Genomic DNA, 17,032 nt, shown 5'->3' on the forward strand with positions numbered 1-17,032 from the left:
TTACCTTTCTGGAGCCATGTTAGTGAGTTTATGACTGGTAGGTTTCAGGTCTGCTTTCAAGGTCACGAGTTGAGTTAGGAGATTACAGTATGTCAACACTAAAATGGAAGTGATTTTCCCAACCAGCCTCTCTCGCCATCTGATGTGTGGAATTTTTTCCAGCTTTCACAGCTGAGGCATTGCTAATTGTTGGATTTACATTAAGATTGTAAGCTCTGGCAAGCCCAAAATTCATTTTGGCTCATTTCCTCAGCCTCATTTCACAAATAGTAACTCCAGACCCAAATGCTGAGGCCAAAGGAGAAAGATCCTGAGCTGCGTAAGGCAGAACTTTGGCCTTTCTTTCTGTAGAAAGATGCTTTGGTGAGAAGTAAAAAGAATTCGAAAAAGTGGGAACTGTTCCCGTGGTAATACCTTTCATGTGTCATTGTGGACCAAACGACTTCACATTCTATGCAGGAGGGACTGAGCTTTTTTCACACCAGGGCTATTGGGGCAGAGGGAGGGTTAGTTCTTTTGTGAGAATTTTGATCATTTCCTTGCAGTTTCTTTCAATTCTAGCTACAACTCAGAGATGGTGGCTATGTGGGATGTCGATCTGTATTTAAATCAACACTGATATACTCAAGCCTTTGTTCAGATTTCATCATGTGGTGATAGCAAAAACAATTTCAAGGGTAAATGAATATTTCTTTGAGGGTGGGGATTTTTTGATGCTAAAAATACTACACTGAATGGTTGTGCTTCTCTAAGTTATAAAGTTATAGGCAGTTTTAAATGGCATGATTTTTTTCTTCCTATGATTTTATTGATTTTACTAAAAAGGAGGTCAGGAATGTCATAGAGAAGAGTCTCACTGAAAATCCACTCCACTTCCACCCTTCTTATTAAACATGCACTGTCACTTTCCTAAGAGCAATTATGATAAACAAACATTTCTTCATCTTAAAATTAGCTTCCAAGAGCATTGGTCTGCACTTAGAGATTTGGAAACATATCCAAGTTCAACCATCTCCATTGACCATGATGGTTTAACATTTGATCATTTCTCCTCTGTGTTTTTTCCTAGATGATGAGCCATTATTATTTTACTTTTAAATGAATGAATTACCTTTAGATGTCAATCATCTAATTGGCATATAATCCAGTAGTTAATAGCTAAGACAGAGACAAAGAAAAAGGTGAAAACAAGACAAACCATCCTCTCTTCCAAAGGGAAACTCAATAAAACATAGATGGTTCAATGGATTCCAGAAGGAGAAAAATTTGAGACCAGTGTATCACAGATTTCATTCTATTTTTTGAACTTTGAATTGTTTTGAAATAATGGTATGAATGTTCTGGGATAATAATACAGATGTAATTGTAAACAAATGGGGCAGTTCAGTTCTTAAAAATACTTACAAATAAACAGGATGAAAAAATGATCATACTAGGGTTATTAATTTCTTGATGAGGAGAGCAGAGAATGACATTAAGACCTTGTGATCAGATTGTTCTGGATGCCTCAGTTATAGTAAAATAAATTTCTTATGAAGGGAAAAGACTGAATTTCTAGACCTCATTCAGTATAGAAACAAAATTGGGGAGTAGAGTTAGGAAATAAAGGATTATATTATGGGTTATCCATTGCTATGTAATGAATTGTCCCCAAACTGAGTGACTTAAACAACAATCATCTTATTGTCTCTCCTAACACTTGTAAGCTGGGAATTCAGGAAGGGCTCAGTTGGGTGCTACTGGCATGGATCTTTCCTGTGATTGCAGACAGACAGTGGTTGAAGCTAGAGAAATGCAGGGTTGGGGGCGGGGGTGCGGGAGAGGGCTGGAGCAGCTGCATGTTGGCAGGTATCTCTCTCATGATGCAGGTCAGTGCATCCGCATGCCAACCATTCACATAGGCTAGTTTGGGCTTCCTCACTGCATGGTGGTCTCAAGGCAGTTAGGCACTTACGTTGTAGCTCAGGGCACCAACACCGGTGCTCCAGTGAGCAAGGTGGGAGCTGTATTATTTATAACTTAATTTCAGAAATCACTCTGTGTCATTTCTGCCACGCTCTACTGCTTACCAGAAAGTCACAAACCTGCCTAGTTTCAAGGGAAGAAGAAGTAGAATCCATCTCTCAATGGGGGAGTTCCAAATTTCTGGAAAAGCTTAGGAACAGGAGATATTCTTATGGCTATCTTTGGAAAATACAATCTGCCACAGATGGCTGGGAAAAATTTGGAAACAATTTGTCCATCAGCAGGTGAATGGATAAATAAATTGCGGTACATCAGACAATGCAATATTATTCAGTGCTTAAAGGAATGAGGTATCAAGCCACGAGAAGACATGGAGGAATTTTTAGTGCATGTTGCTAAGTGAAAGAAGCCAATCTGAACAGGTAGCAGAGTGTAAGAGTCCAACCATATGCCGTTCCAGAAAAGGCAAAGCTATGGAGACAGTGAAAAGATCAGTGGTTGCCAGGGGTTAGGGGTGGGGGAGAGATGAATAGGCAGAGCACAGAGAATTTGTAAGGTAGTGAAACTATTCTATCTACTATGATATTACAGTGATGGATACATATCATTATACATTTGTCCAAACCCATAGAATGTACAGCACTATGAGTGGTTGTTAATTGTAATTTATTACACTCTGGTGGGGGATTTTGATAATGGGGGAGTCTGTGCATGTGTGAGGCCAGGAGTATATGGGAAATCTCTGTACCTTCCTCCCAATTTTGCTGTGAACCTAAAACTGGTCTAAAAAAAAAAACTTAAAAAAAACGAATGCAAAGAAAGCGACGGTGTGTCCTGCGTGTGCTGCACCCTCCCCATGCCCCTAGCACACCCACCCACACATCGCCTCTTCTGCCCCATCCCTCTTGGTCCTGACTTGCTTTGGCTTGTTTTTATTTTCCCAGTGAAGAATTTGTAGATCCACATCCGGAATTTGCTGCTCCTCGCTCCTCCTGGATTTGCGCTCTTCCTAAATTAGGCATCAGCTCCCAGTGTGGTTTCTGGCTTAGCCACTTCTCTCTGAGCGCTTTGTGCAAGCCCTTGCTGCCTTAGTCCCTGTTCTTAAAGGATCTCAGAATCTCTGCTAGGTAGGTCCCTGTTGCCCCAGTGAGTGACACGGGAGATTCAATTGAAGTGGGAAGACAATGTTAACTTAATCAGAACTGGGGAAAAAACACATTTTAGTACACGCATTTTGCACCAATTGGATCTTTGAAGAGCTGATGAGGAGAAAGCTGAAAAAAAGACAAGAGTTGAGTCTGTACATAAAAAGAACTATAAAAACTGTAAAGATCATCTCATTCAGTCCACATTTTATAGATGAGAGGATCCAGAAATATCTACTAATTTTCTTCCTAAAACTAGTACTAGGCACTTGAATTAAGGTCTCCTGACTTCTGTGTAGGCACACAGGGAAAGTTTTGCATGCACCACACACATAGGCACTAGCAGCATGCTTTTGCTTTTATTTGATTTTAGAAGAAACTGTCAGTAAGCATTCAAATACTTTTGTTGACTGTCTTTAAACCTTCCAAGGTTGTTTAAACTGGCTGGTCTGTGGTACTTTGTTATGACAGCCCTACCTTTGGAACGATTTTTAAAAAATTAAATCACGATATAAATATGAAATTATCACTAAAACAATATTATTAGCTACTGCCCCTAAACATTTTGTGACTGAAGGAAATTGAGACTTGGAGAATTGGGCAGAACAAAAAGTCCGCAGCTATGGAAATTTCTCTAGGGCCTCAGTAATCAATGCGTCAGAAGGGCGTTTCTTGGGCTCCTTTAATAGCAAGCCTTGCTGGAAGCTACGGCTTTTCCTAGGTCTGGCTAGGCTGCGTCAGGAAACTCAGGCAGCACAGAAAGGAAGCTCCCTGTGCTCTGTGTCTATACCAATGGCTGTCTTTCAGCCCGGAAGGGGGATCCAGTTCCTCCCATGTCACTCAGAATTCCCAAATATAGGTGGATTGGCAGCAAATTTCTAAGAAAGAATTTGAGTCATGGGTTGAAAGTGTAGTTATTATTTAGGAAAAAGGAATCACCCTAGGCTTTGTAAGGGTCAGAATAAATGCACTGAATTCCAGATGCTTATTTTTATTTGTGTTGGATAGAGGTAATTTTTCCAGCCTCTACTTTTCAATTCGATGTTTATTTAGTCAAGCTCTTGGAGAACTGGCTGCTGACAGAGTGTTACGCAGCAGACTGAATACACAGAAAGCCACGAGCCCTTGCTCTGCAGTCCACACAACATAATTTGTGTTAGACAGGCCAACAGCAGCCAGGCGATCATGTAGGAAGTGAGTTTGCAAGGTAAAAAAGAAAAAAAAAAAGGTTAAGTTGGGAGAAAAAGTTCTGTACCTTTGTCTTTTGGTCTGAGAATGCATCTTCTCAGAGACTATGTAATCAGCCATTTTCTATTAAAAAGACTTGGAATCCATATCTAAGGTTTCACAGCAGATTTTAATTTAGTAACCTCCTCTTCCTTCTCTTCTCCCCCCCTTCGTATTTTCTTTGCAGAAGTTTTCATGAGCTCTGCCTCCATCAAGGGAATTGTAATGAGAATGCTGGCAAAAAGAATGATCAACTTGGAGGCTGAGTATGAAAAGAAAATAAATTCTTAAATAACTTTTGCATGACACCTCAATTTGTAATTCAGTTTTTTAAAAAAAAAACCCTATAAGGATTAAAACACTTAGTTTGATAGCATCATGCAATGCAAAAATAATAGTGAATCAGAACAAGTCATCATCAGTGAAGTGCTTTGATCAACCTAAGATGAAGACAATTTGTAATTGTAAATGGTTTCTTTTCAATCAGATTAATTGTGTTGCTGTTTTGAGGGTGAAAGCTGTAGCATCTGAAATTCAGGACAGGTAACGATGGTAAACATTACCGAAAGAACAATTACCCTGTAGCGTTTGTCAGGGCATTTCATTTCTATCACTTCACAAAAGCAATCATTCATTAGGAATTTTATCACAAATCTGATTTTCTAAAAATGAATCCTTTAGAAAAAGATGAGTTAAAAGTACTTCCATAGGAGTAGGCATGGACTCAAAATGGCTTTAGAAAATTAGTTCCCAAGTTACAACTCACTGAGGTTAGGGAAGGTGGAAGATGTAGGTGAATTAGGCTGGGGAGAGAGCAGCAGGGGTGGAGGCTTAGGAGAGGTTTAAGCTGGACCTTCGAGGGTCTAGGCACGGTGCTTTCCTTATTGAAGCTGATGGTAGCTGAGGCAAGCCCTCCTCCTGTGCAGGAAATACTGCTCATCATTTCCCCTTTCTCCTTCTTTCCATGGGAAGAACAGTCTGGTAATGGACATTTGTGGCTTCGGAAGACTCACCGTACTCTGTAGCCCATGCACCAAACACCTGAGCCATTTCAAGGTGGGCTCAGGAAGAGCAGGCTCCTGTCCAGGCCAGCAGGCCCATGGGACAGTGGCACTCCAGTGGGGATGGCTGTTAAGTGAGCCATGGGTCAGCGCTGGTGTTTTTATTTCAAGATTCCTATTAGCCATGAGCTCGATTCAAGTCTTGGTAGTTGTACGCACATGGGCTATGAGCGTTGGGCTCGCTCAGATTAGTCTCCGCATCAATACGGGGATGCTTTATTGAAGACTTGCATGTACCTTGCCTGATATACTCGTGCAGCCGCCCAACACATCTTCTGATGAGCAGATGGGAAGAGAGGAAACAGTGTAAATCCTGTTACGAGTACTTCTGATAAGCACTTAAATATGATTTTCCCATGGGAGCCTGGGAGGCCTGTGTCACAAACGGGGACACACGGATGAGTTTGAGACCAGATAACCAGCTTTCTGTACCACGTGCTGAGGGGCTATTGATCTATTTTTTTCTTTTTTTGGTCATTGTTGCTTTACTCTTACCACAAAAGAAATATATATCCATTTTATAGCATTGAGAAAATGAACAAAAATAGGTTAAGAGTGAATAAAAACTTTCAGATAACAATTAACATGCCAGTGCTCATTTCTGATCTCTTTTCTACGTGCATGCATTTACACGTACACATAGCAAACACAGACTTCCCAAAATGTCATGATTGTGTTATATCTATTGTCATTTTTAATGGTTGCATAGTAGCCCTTTCTAAGGTAGTGTCATATTTTATTTAAACAAGATTCTATTGTTGGACATCTCATTTTTTTCCAACTTCCTCCTGGTACACACCACAATGTCCTGAACATTTCTGTAAATAATTATGTGCGTATGTTCATTGTTAGTTCCTTAGGATAAATTCCTAAGGAAAATCGAGACCTTCTGATACATATTGCCAAACTGCCATCCTGAAAAGTTCATGCATACAACACAGGTGTACTGACTGAGCATTTAGTCTATGCCCAGGATGTGCTATGGAACGGGCTATAAAGCAGTGAATAAGAGGCGTAGACCATGTCCCCTAATGACAGTCATTGCATGTGTACATGTGGCAGTGTTGAACGTCACACAAGGGGAAGCCCGTGGGCTCCTGGGGCTTCTGGGAGGGAACCACACAGAGCCCCCAGAAGTGTGTAAACCTGCCCATGTCCCTGAGTCCTTGCTAATGCACTCTATTCCCGTTTTACTTGCATTTCATGTTGAAGTAAACAAAAAATGAGAATCCTGGGTAGACTGTGCTGTGCATTGTATGTCTTGTGTGCTGCAGACATAAGGCATGATATAATCTTTTATGATCCCTGTCCCACTTAGGATTCAGGCTTATGAGGAACCTTGTCCAGAGATTCAAATTTAGTAACTCAAATCAGTAACCTGGCGAGGGGAGGGCTTCTCGTGCTACAGGGCTGGCTGGCGCTGTCTTCCTTCCAAACTGTGAAGGGGCCTTGTCTGCGCCCTAACAGAATCAGTCACTCGCCCATCTGAGGGGGCCTTTTGGTCTTGGTCATCCTTCTCTTTGGGAACAAAGTAAATTCATTGGCTTTTTCTGTTTTTTCTCTTTTCTTTCTTCTTCTTTTAAAACTAGTATTTGTTTGTTTTTCTAGATTGTGAGCAACTCAGTGATGGGACATGAGCCATACTCATGTTCCTGGATTCAGTAGATTGTTAACTGAGTGACAAAATGTCATCACCTGGTTGTGTTCCTGTTACCTGATGGCTCTGGTTAGGACTCTGGGTTTTCATTACAGAACTCAAACTCGCTTAAAGGGGCTATTTTAAAAAAACGAATATTAAGCTTATCTATTTCAATTTCCCCCTCAAGTCCTTGTTCCCCTTACAACCTCCCTTTATTGTCTGGAGGTAACAGGAAGATGAGACTGTCACCACTTTAGTGGCAAAATAGGCTTCAAAGCCAGGTTGGGGAATGGCTCTTAGGCTTTCATGTAAGGGAAGCCCCAAGTGAAGAGAGGTGCAGAAACCACTCCTTCCTGCCACAGGCTGACAGTGGAAAGGGGAAACCACATACACAGGCCTCAGAGGGGCAGGCGTGTTAGGCAAGTCAAGGGAAACACTGAGGTTTTCTGTTTGATACCCAGGAGGTTGCAGGGTCCAGGGGATCGCAGGGAGAATGTGGCAAAGGCTCCGTGTGTTCTACAGGCAGCAGGAGCTGAGGAAAGTCCTTGATAGAGCAGGGTGGGGGACACTGGGGTGCCAGCAGAGAGGCTAGTTCACAGGTTACACATTCCACAGCAGCTGTGAGTACTGTCAGGATAAACAGTGACCAAGTGGAACAAGGACACCCTACCAGAGGCCAGCGGAGCCATGGAGCTCCAGAACCACAGGGTCATGTGAGCACTCTTTCCTACATCCCACCCAACACACTTTAGGAGAGAGGTTTGCAGATATAGGAGAGGTTGAGCAATTATCCCAGATTAGAGAAAAACAAGTACATGGTCTCCTGACTACGACCACACAAAATTTCTACTTTTTTTTTTGCATTTGAGTTGCAGTATGAACAATATTGCACCTCTGTTAGACTAGTTTATACATAAAGAGAAATGTATGTGCATTGGTTAACAGAATCCAAAGGATTGTACAGGAGATGAACTAAGCTGTATGTAGGTACAGGCTCACCTGGAGGTAGGTTCCCAGCCTTATCTCTCTTCTTCACTAATCTCTGCTTTGCTCTTTGTACCAGCTTCTTTCTTTCTCATTACTGACCAGCTCCTCCACATGGAGAAGTTTTACATTCTATACTTCAATCATTAGAGGAAAGAGAACTTCCCTCAAATTTGTTTGTTTTGGTCTCAAGTTCAGTATCCCAAGGAATGATTATATTGGCCTCCTTGGAATCAGGTGTCTCACTCTCAGAACAATCAATTGCAGCCTGGGGGATGGTATTTTCAATACTTTCCTCCCTCCTTGGTCAACTGACTACTCCTGAACCACCAACCTAGCATCAGATGTTTAGGGATATGTAAGTTCATGCTGGTTGCCATGGTAGCTGTGTGTTTGAGGGACAGTTCCCAGGAAAAAAGGAAGAGTGAGGGTGTCTCAGCCAGTCTGGTCTGCTACAACAGAATAACATAATCTAGGTGGCTTAAACAAGAGAAATGAACTCACAGTTCTAGAGGATGAGGCATCTGAGGTCAGGGTGCCAGCATGGTTGGGTTCTGCTGAGGGCTGTCTTCCTGGTTTGCAGATGGCCATCTTCTTGCTATATCCTCACATGGTGGGGCTGGGGTGGGGGGAGAGAGAGAGAATCCACCCTCATGACCTGATCACCTCCCAAAGGCCTCATCTCCAAATACCATTACCTTGGGGATTAGGGTTTTGGCATATGAATTTTGAGGGGATGCAAACATTCAGCCCATGGCATTGGGTGATGTTGAAAAACGTCCCAGCAATGTACAAGATGACATCAGCCCTCTGCCCAGGGTGTTTCTTAGGAGCGATGGATTGTCCAGCAGCTCACTTAAGGAAGTTCACAGAAATCTCACCAGCCTACAAGATGGTCACCATGATTCTTCATGCATGTGGTTTTATCCTGTGCCAAATCCAGGCTGGCCTGTGTGATTAATAGAGCCCAGTGGAGCTGATGATGTACTTCTTACAAGGCAGGTCTTAAGGGCATTGTGGCTTCCACTTGCTTTTGGATCACTTACTCTGGTTGTAAGGACACTCACACAGCCCTGTGAGAGGCTCATGTGGAGAAGAACCAAGGCTCCTACTGATAGCCAGCACCAACCTGCCCATCACGTGCAAGGGCCATCTTGCAGCAGACCCTCTGGCGCTTGACCAAGTCTTCAGCTAACTGCAGCTCTGGCTGACATCAGACTACAATTCCATGGGCAACTCTTCTAAGCTGAACTGCCCCGCTACATTGCTCCCAGATTCTTCACCTGGAGAAATGGTCAAAGATAATACATATTTATTGTCATTTTAAGCTCCCGGGTTTTGGAGTAATTTATTATGTGTGGTTAATTAATTTGTATGTATTCCCCAAACAGGCAAGTCAGGGTAAACTTTCCTGGCCTATAGTAGCTATACATAATACCCATCTAATATGACTCAAATGGACAGGGAATGGCCAGAGAATTCTGCATTCTTTCCTTGGATTCCACAAGTATTCTGTCAAAAAGAAAAAGAAAAAAGAATCCAGAAAACAAAGAACCTCTGACATGTATTTTACCTAGTTTGCTAATATCACAGGAACACTGAGAAAGGAAATGTCATAGCAAAGCACATGGGAGAAGAAAAACCGCTGGAAAAGTGTTCAGAATATTTGAGTTTTCATCCCAACTCTTAGCAAGTCCTTACATTTTTTCTTTTCCAACCTCCCTGAGTTGCACGAGGATCACACGAGTTAATGAATGTGGAAGCTCTCTAAAAAATGTGAATGCCTTACAAATATCATGTGTCATTATCCCAGTCATGAGGACAAAGGGTGTGAATGTGGCTAGAATTAGAAATTGGGAGAGATAACAGCAAGAAGAAATAAAAGAACAACTTTGTATGTTTTCCCAATAAGAAGAATAATAATTTTCCCAATAATAGGAAAATATTTTTCAGTCCATTTAAAATATTACCTTAATATTGTTTGTGAATCTTTCTATATGTAGAAAAACTGTGAAATCAGATTCCATAGGGTCCACAGGGTGGTAATAAGCTGATTCCTACTAATTCTGTTTCCTAGCACTGTCCTGACATCCCACTGCAGAGCTCGGTAGCAGCTGGATGGGAGGGTCGCCGCTCCCGCTGGTCCTGGGACGCCCATTGACGTATGATTGCACCCCTCTGAATGTGCTATCTGTATCTGTCTTCCCACAGAGACCTCCTACCTAAGCAGGTATATTTCATGAGTGGAGGAGAAACTGATGAATCTTCTAATTTTATAGTCTGAAATGGGAATGATAAAATGCTAGATTTATAGATACTGTTTCATTGTGCACAACACTCACGTTTCTCATTCCCATCTGGTGTGAAGAAAAGAAATTTGTTCTCCCTCTAATGCATCATGCTGTTAAATGCACATTGCTTCAGATTGTGAGGAGCCAAAGCATGGCTGTCCAGCAGCATGAAAGGCTTGGTGCTGTGGGCAATGCAGAAATGCCAGCAGAGCATAACCAAAGGCCTTTTATTGCCATTGCAAGTTTTTTTTTTTTTTTTTTGAAGAGGAAGATAAACCTTTATGTTCTGGTTTATTAACAAACCTGTCCTCAAATTAGGATGAGCTTTTTTAGATACACAGTTGCTTGTTGGGTCTTCCCCAAATTTCATGCTATGAAGTGTGCAGACTGTTCCCTTGTCGTGGTGTATCAGAAATTCTGCCCAAAGAGTGCATTTTCAACTGTGGTGACCTGTGGCCGTGCTAAATGGCTTCCTATGGATTCAAAGGAACTGAAAATATGAGTTTTTCTCTCCTTCAACCAGTACCCAAAATTTCCCATGGACCAGATAGGGACTGCCCTTTCCGACTCCCTCAATTCCCTAGAAAGAACATTTCCGCATGTGTACTTTTATATTTAGCATACTCTTATTAGCATGTCATTTTTTTTTTATGGGAGAACAATTAGGCATTCATATCATTACAACAGAGATACACAGAATACGAGAGTCACAAAGGAGGTGGAGAAGGAAAAATACAGAAAAAAGAATGTGTCCGTTATTTGAAATCATGACATTCAAATGATACCAGTCTTTGCAAAAGACCTCTAAAAAAGAGAAAAAGGAGGGAAGTCAACACAAGACAAATTTGTGAAAGAAATTTGTGAAGGAACGACAGCCATCAATGGGCAAATCCTCAATTAGGCACTGGCACACGTGATATTGAAACAGGAGAAAACCCCACGACTCATCTTATTATTAGCCACTAATATGTTCTTATATATATGTGTGTATGAATATATGACATATAATACCATCATCATAGAAAGAGATTTAATAGCCTGTTTCCTAGTAACATTAAGAAATAATCTGGTTTTCCTGGAATGTTGGTGTATTATACCGTCTTCAACCACAAATATTTACTTACTGTTTACAGGCGACTTGAAAGATCTCAAAGTGATGTTAGGAAGATAAAAACTAGTATGTAGCACAGAGTTATAAGGAAAGGAGAATAATAATAATAATAATAATAATAATAATAATAATAATAATTAAGGCTGGAAATTATTCAGGACTTATTTTGTGCCAGGCATATTTATGTACATTTAATACAAATGATCTCATTTAAATGTTACTGCCATGCTCACAAGGTTTCAATTTGATAGGGAAACACACCTTCAGGAAGGTTAAGAAACTTGAAGAATAATAAAAAAATAAGCTGGGTAAAATAACAGTGACTATAGCGTAGATGGCAGAGTCAACGAAGGCTTCTTTATGGAGGTAACACTTGGAGAGAGTGACTTGGGGAGAATGGCACAAGATAGGACTGGGCTGGACGTGTGGATGTGTGGCCTGCTTTTCCTCAGGTGGTGGTCAAAATAAAAAATCATCCTTTCTTTTTTGTAATCTTGTTTTCCTCACTTTGTAATTTTTCGTAATCTTCTTTTGCTCACGGTCGTCACTGCCGCCCAGTCATGGAGACTGGGAATCTTGCTGGACCATCCTGCTCACCAGCCACATCCCTTCTTGCCCATTCGACCTCCTCTTTCTGTAACCTGTCCCTCCTTTCCAGCTCCACGACCACGGACTTCTTGCAGGTCCCACTCATCGTGTGTATATTCTGCATTCAATAGATCTTGGAGTCTAGTACTACAAACCTCTACACTGCCTTCGAGACATCTCTGTAAGAGGAAATGTATTGGAAAGGATCATGTAAAGCCCCAGCTTAAATCCTTTGACTTCCCGTTGCCATAATCCCTACACCGTCAAGTGCAAACACTGTGACGTGGTGTGCTGCTTCCCCACAACCAGAGCCTGGCTGCTCCTTTCCCTCCAAGCCTGCCTTTGTGCTCCATGTCCCTTGCTCAGCGCCAGCCCCTGCAGTATTTCCAGTCCCCAGAGGGCCCACCCCGCTCCTGCCTTTTCTGATTTTGCTCTGCCTGGTGAGCCTTTACTTATCCTTTAAGGAACTCCCGCTCCTTTGTGCCATCTGTGTACCTTGTATACTCCCCCGTCAGAGCAATAGAAAAGAGATTTTCTTTCCTGAAAACAGGCTAAACAGCAAACTTTGGCCTGGGTGGTAGATAGAAGAAATAAGTCAGAATTCTTTTAGTGAATTTATCAGGTGGGGATAACAAAAGTAGCTGCAGCATGAGGTGGTTGTGAGATAAAACAAGGCGAGGACCCCTTGGACCCATGCCTGGCTCTCCATAAACACCGGTATGTGTTAATTATTGTTGTCATTATCCATTCAAAAAGTATTTCTGGTCCCGGGGATATTGCAGTAAGAGGGACAGGACAAATTCACACTGGGCTAAATAATGAGTACAAAAAAAGGTAGAACAAGGGGAGGCTAGATCTATCCTAAATGATGTTCAATAGCGCTGCTAAGTTTTATATGGAAATTGTCTTTAGGTGTCTGAGATAATAAAATAATAATATTCCTTATTATGACAATAATAATAATAATAAGCCTAATAGTTATTCAATGCTTCCTTTTTACCAGGCCTTATCAGGCTAAGCATTTTCTATGAGTTTTATTTAATTTCCACAAAAACCTTTGCTTTTGGCAGATGAAAACCTCTGAAATGTAGGAAGGTCAGTTTCCTGCCCAAGTTTCCACAATTGAAAGATTGTGGGTGCAGGGATTGAACAAGGTGTAATTCATTGTGATTTCACCCAGACCTGGATGACCCTTTGCCTGACCTCGGAGGTCACCCTCTGCTGGAGCTTTATCCTCAGGTTGTGTGTGCAAAGCACCCCCCGCCTCGTGCCCCTGCTTGAAAACCAGTGGAAAGCGCCCTCAACTTACAGCATCTTCTAGTTGAGGAGAATCAGGAGTCACCTCCTGACTGATCGTCCGTGTGCACTTTGGAAAATGCTTTTAAAAGTTACAGGGATAATTTTCCTTGTAAATAAGGAATTTGCCTGAATTCAAAGTTCAGCCACTGTGGGCTTTAGAATGCCTTCGTGATTTGCGACCCCAGATCCACTTCTGAGTGGGCTCGTGTAGGTAGAGAGAGAGGAGGCGTGGAATCCACTCTCCTTGGAGGCTCTTATCCAGTAGGTGTTGAGCAAAGGTGAAGTGGGAAGAGAAGCTTATAGTTGAGAGCTGTTACTCAGAAGCATTAAAATAATGGGACATTTAGAACACCACATCAAAGCTTAATAACATATCCATGTGTTAAAACTATTTTCAAAAGATTATAGGGTGTGCTATAGTCTAAATAGAGTAAAAAGGGGGAAAAAACCACACTTACATATTACAATTTAAATCTTCACTCTTTTCTATATTCATTACTTTTCTTTCTGTTATTAATGAACTAAGTAATTGATAATGTAGCTCCTATAATTTGTATGCTTGTTGCAGAAATGTTTGGAAAATATAACTGCTCTTTACTGTGTAGTTATCATTGAAAAGCCAAGTTTCCTGGATAAAGTGAAATGTTCATAGATAAATATAGACTCTTTAGAGATGTCAAACCCCATCTCTCTTCCAGTCTCACCAGAACATTCCCACAGCTACATTAGCATAGAGCCCCGCAGCTGGTCTGTGAGAATGTGTGCTTAAAGGGAGTTTTTCATTTTGACCTTGAAGTCAAAATAATAATGTGATATCATTTAGACAACTTGGACATCTTTTGCTGCATCCAACCTATATTTCTTTATTCACTAAAGAGTTTCTGAATAACCATAGCTCAATATTTATTGGGGGTGGAATGCAGTGGGGGGGAGGAGTTGGCTGGAATGGACACATAAACAATTGTCTGCTATAGCAGAGCGAGGAAATGCTGTTTGAAAAGTGTGGAGAAAGTGCTGGACATTTGGACTTTTCTATTTTTTGGCTATTACAAATACTGCTGCTTTAAACACTCTGTACATGTCTTTCAGTAATATATTTGTCAGGTGTGTAACTAGAATTAAGTAGAATGACTGGTGATTGATAGGTATGTGTTGAGCTTTAGAAGATGCTGCCAAACAGTTTTCCACACTCATTGTATCCATTTAAATGCACCAGTGATGATTCCAGATTCCAGTTGTTCCTCATCCTTGCAACACTTGATATTTTCCATCCTTTTCATTTTTGCCATTCTAGTGCTTATATCTTATTATTGTTTTAATTACTATTTCCCTGATTACTAGTGATGTTGATTGCCTTCTCAAGTGTTTACCGACCATTTGGAGATTGTATTTTATGGAATACTTGAATAAGTCTTATGACCATTAAAACTGGGGCTCCTGTTTTTTCATTGTTTTGTAGGAATTCTTTATAGATATAAATCTTTGTCAGACATATGGATTAAAAATATCTTCTCCCTTCCTGGGGCTTGTCTTTTCACTCTCTTAATGGTGTTTTTGATGAACAGAAGCTTCCCAATTTTATGAAATCTAATGTATCAGTCTTTTCCCTTATAGTTAGTAACTTTTGTGTCCTGTGTAAGAAAAACATGGCCCCCTATAACGTCATGAAGATGCTCTCTTAACATTCGTTTCCTGAAGTTAGTTTTCTTTCTTTCTTTCTTTTTCTTTCTTTCTTTCTTTCTTTCTTTCTTTCTTTCTTTCTTTCTTTCTTTCTTTCTTTCTTTCTTTCTTTCTTTCTTTCTTTCTTTCTTTCTTTCTTTCTCTCTCTCTCTCTCTCTCTCTTCCTTTCTTTCTTTCCTCTCACTCGCTCTCTTGCTTTCTTGCTTTCTCTCTCTCTTTCTCTTTCTCTCTTTCTCTTCTTTCTCTATTTGTTTACATTTAAGTTTGCAATCTACTTAGAGTGGATTATGTATGGCATGAGATAGGAATAACGTTTTTTTTTCTCACTTTTACTTTTGAAGGCTCTTTTCTCCAGCTGTATAATTGAAGATTGACAGTTTTTTCCCCACCACTTAAAGAATCTACTTTCATTGTTTTCTGAACATAGTTTCCATGAAAAAGTCAGCCGTTGGTCTTATTATTGCTCTCTGCAGGTAATGAGACTTTAGTCGCTGACTTTAGTTTTCAGCAGTTTTACTGTGATGTGCCTAGATGTACTTTTCTTTGTACTCATATTGCTTGACCAAGGTAGCGCCTCCAGAATCTTTATGTCTTTATGGATTTATGTCTTTTTCAGTTTTGCAAAATTCACAGCCAGTCTCCACATACTGCTTCTGGTATGTTATTTCTTCTGTCTCATTCAGAGACTGTTTGTCAGTTTTTTTGTTTTTTGGTTTTTTTTATCAATAGTGTTGCATATATTGCTTGTGGTCTTTTCTCTTATGGTCTTTTCTGTACTTGCAGTTCCTTATTTCTCTTTGTGATTTCACTCTTGATATTTTCTATTGACCCATTTCCAGTTCACTAATTCTTTCTTGTACTATGTTTAATCTGTTGTTTAACCCATCCAACAGATTCTTAATTTATGTTACTGTATTTTTTTATTTCCCTAATTCCCATTTGATTCTTTTTCATAGATTATAGTTATCTGGTGAAGCTCACCATCTTGCTGTCTACTTAATTAAATAGTAATTCTAGACAGTCTAAAACCCATACCTGTTAACTGTAATTTCTGATCACCTAAGAGTGTTGTTGTTTTCTTAACCCCTCTTGATTTTTGGTCATTTCTTTTCTTTTTTTTTTCATGTCTGGATATGTTTCTGTGGGTTCTCTTCCCCCTTAGTTTTTGGTTATTTGATCTTCTTACATACCTAGGGATATTTTTAAAATAAAATTCTTGTCTTCTGAAAACATATGTATTTGATCCATCACAGATAAAAATGTAAGTATGTAATTACCATCTCTACTTACTTCACTCATCCAGCCCTTCTCCCTTTATATCTTTTTGCTGTGAGTCAGACACAAGTTTACCTTGTCCCACAAGCTCTAGGGTTGCATATCAAGCTCCATAATGAGTTATCTCCTTGAACTCTTCTCTTTAGCTTTGAGGTGAGGTAGGTGGTAGAACATTTCTCCATTTCCCCTTGGGGGTGGAGAAGGAAAATGTCCCAACACTCCAACATTTTCCAGTGAAATCCTCTTTGGAATCTCAAACTCCCTTCTTGGCCTTCATTAACACCTTTATAAATAGTTAAGCACCTCACTTCAGAATGGAAGATACTGGAACCTATCGTCTTGGGACCTCATTTGAAACAGACAAAAAGTTCTCTTTTAGTAACCTATTACAATTTAAAACAATAATATTCTTATTCCTGATATAAAAGTATTATTAATATTAATTTAAAATGGTTTATTTTTAATTGTTTGAAGTTGCAATCAATCCCTAAAAAGTATAAAAACAGGTGGACCCTGTGCACCTGTGAAGTAGCAAATGGGTACTGAAAGTTTGAGAAACACTGCTCTAAATTTGTTGTCATTGGACACAATCACACAATCCACCTGCTAAGAATCAAAACCTAATCTGGGACCCACTGTAGTCATCTGCTTTTGGATGTATTGAATTTGAGGTGTCTGGAGAACACCAATATCTAATGCCAATAGGCAATTAGAATTGTGGGTCTAAACCTCAGAAATTAGAATATTGTCAATATATAGAAGAAATC

The sequence above is a fragment of the Cynocephalus volans genome, chromosome 7 (genome assembly GCF_027409185.1).
Source record: "Cynocephalus volans isolate mCynVol1 chromosome 7, mCynVol1.pri, whole genome shotgun sequence".
NCBI classification, from domain to species: domain Eukaryota; kingdom Metazoa; phylum Chordata; class Mammalia; order Dermoptera; family Cynocephalidae; genus Cynocephalus; species Cynocephalus volans.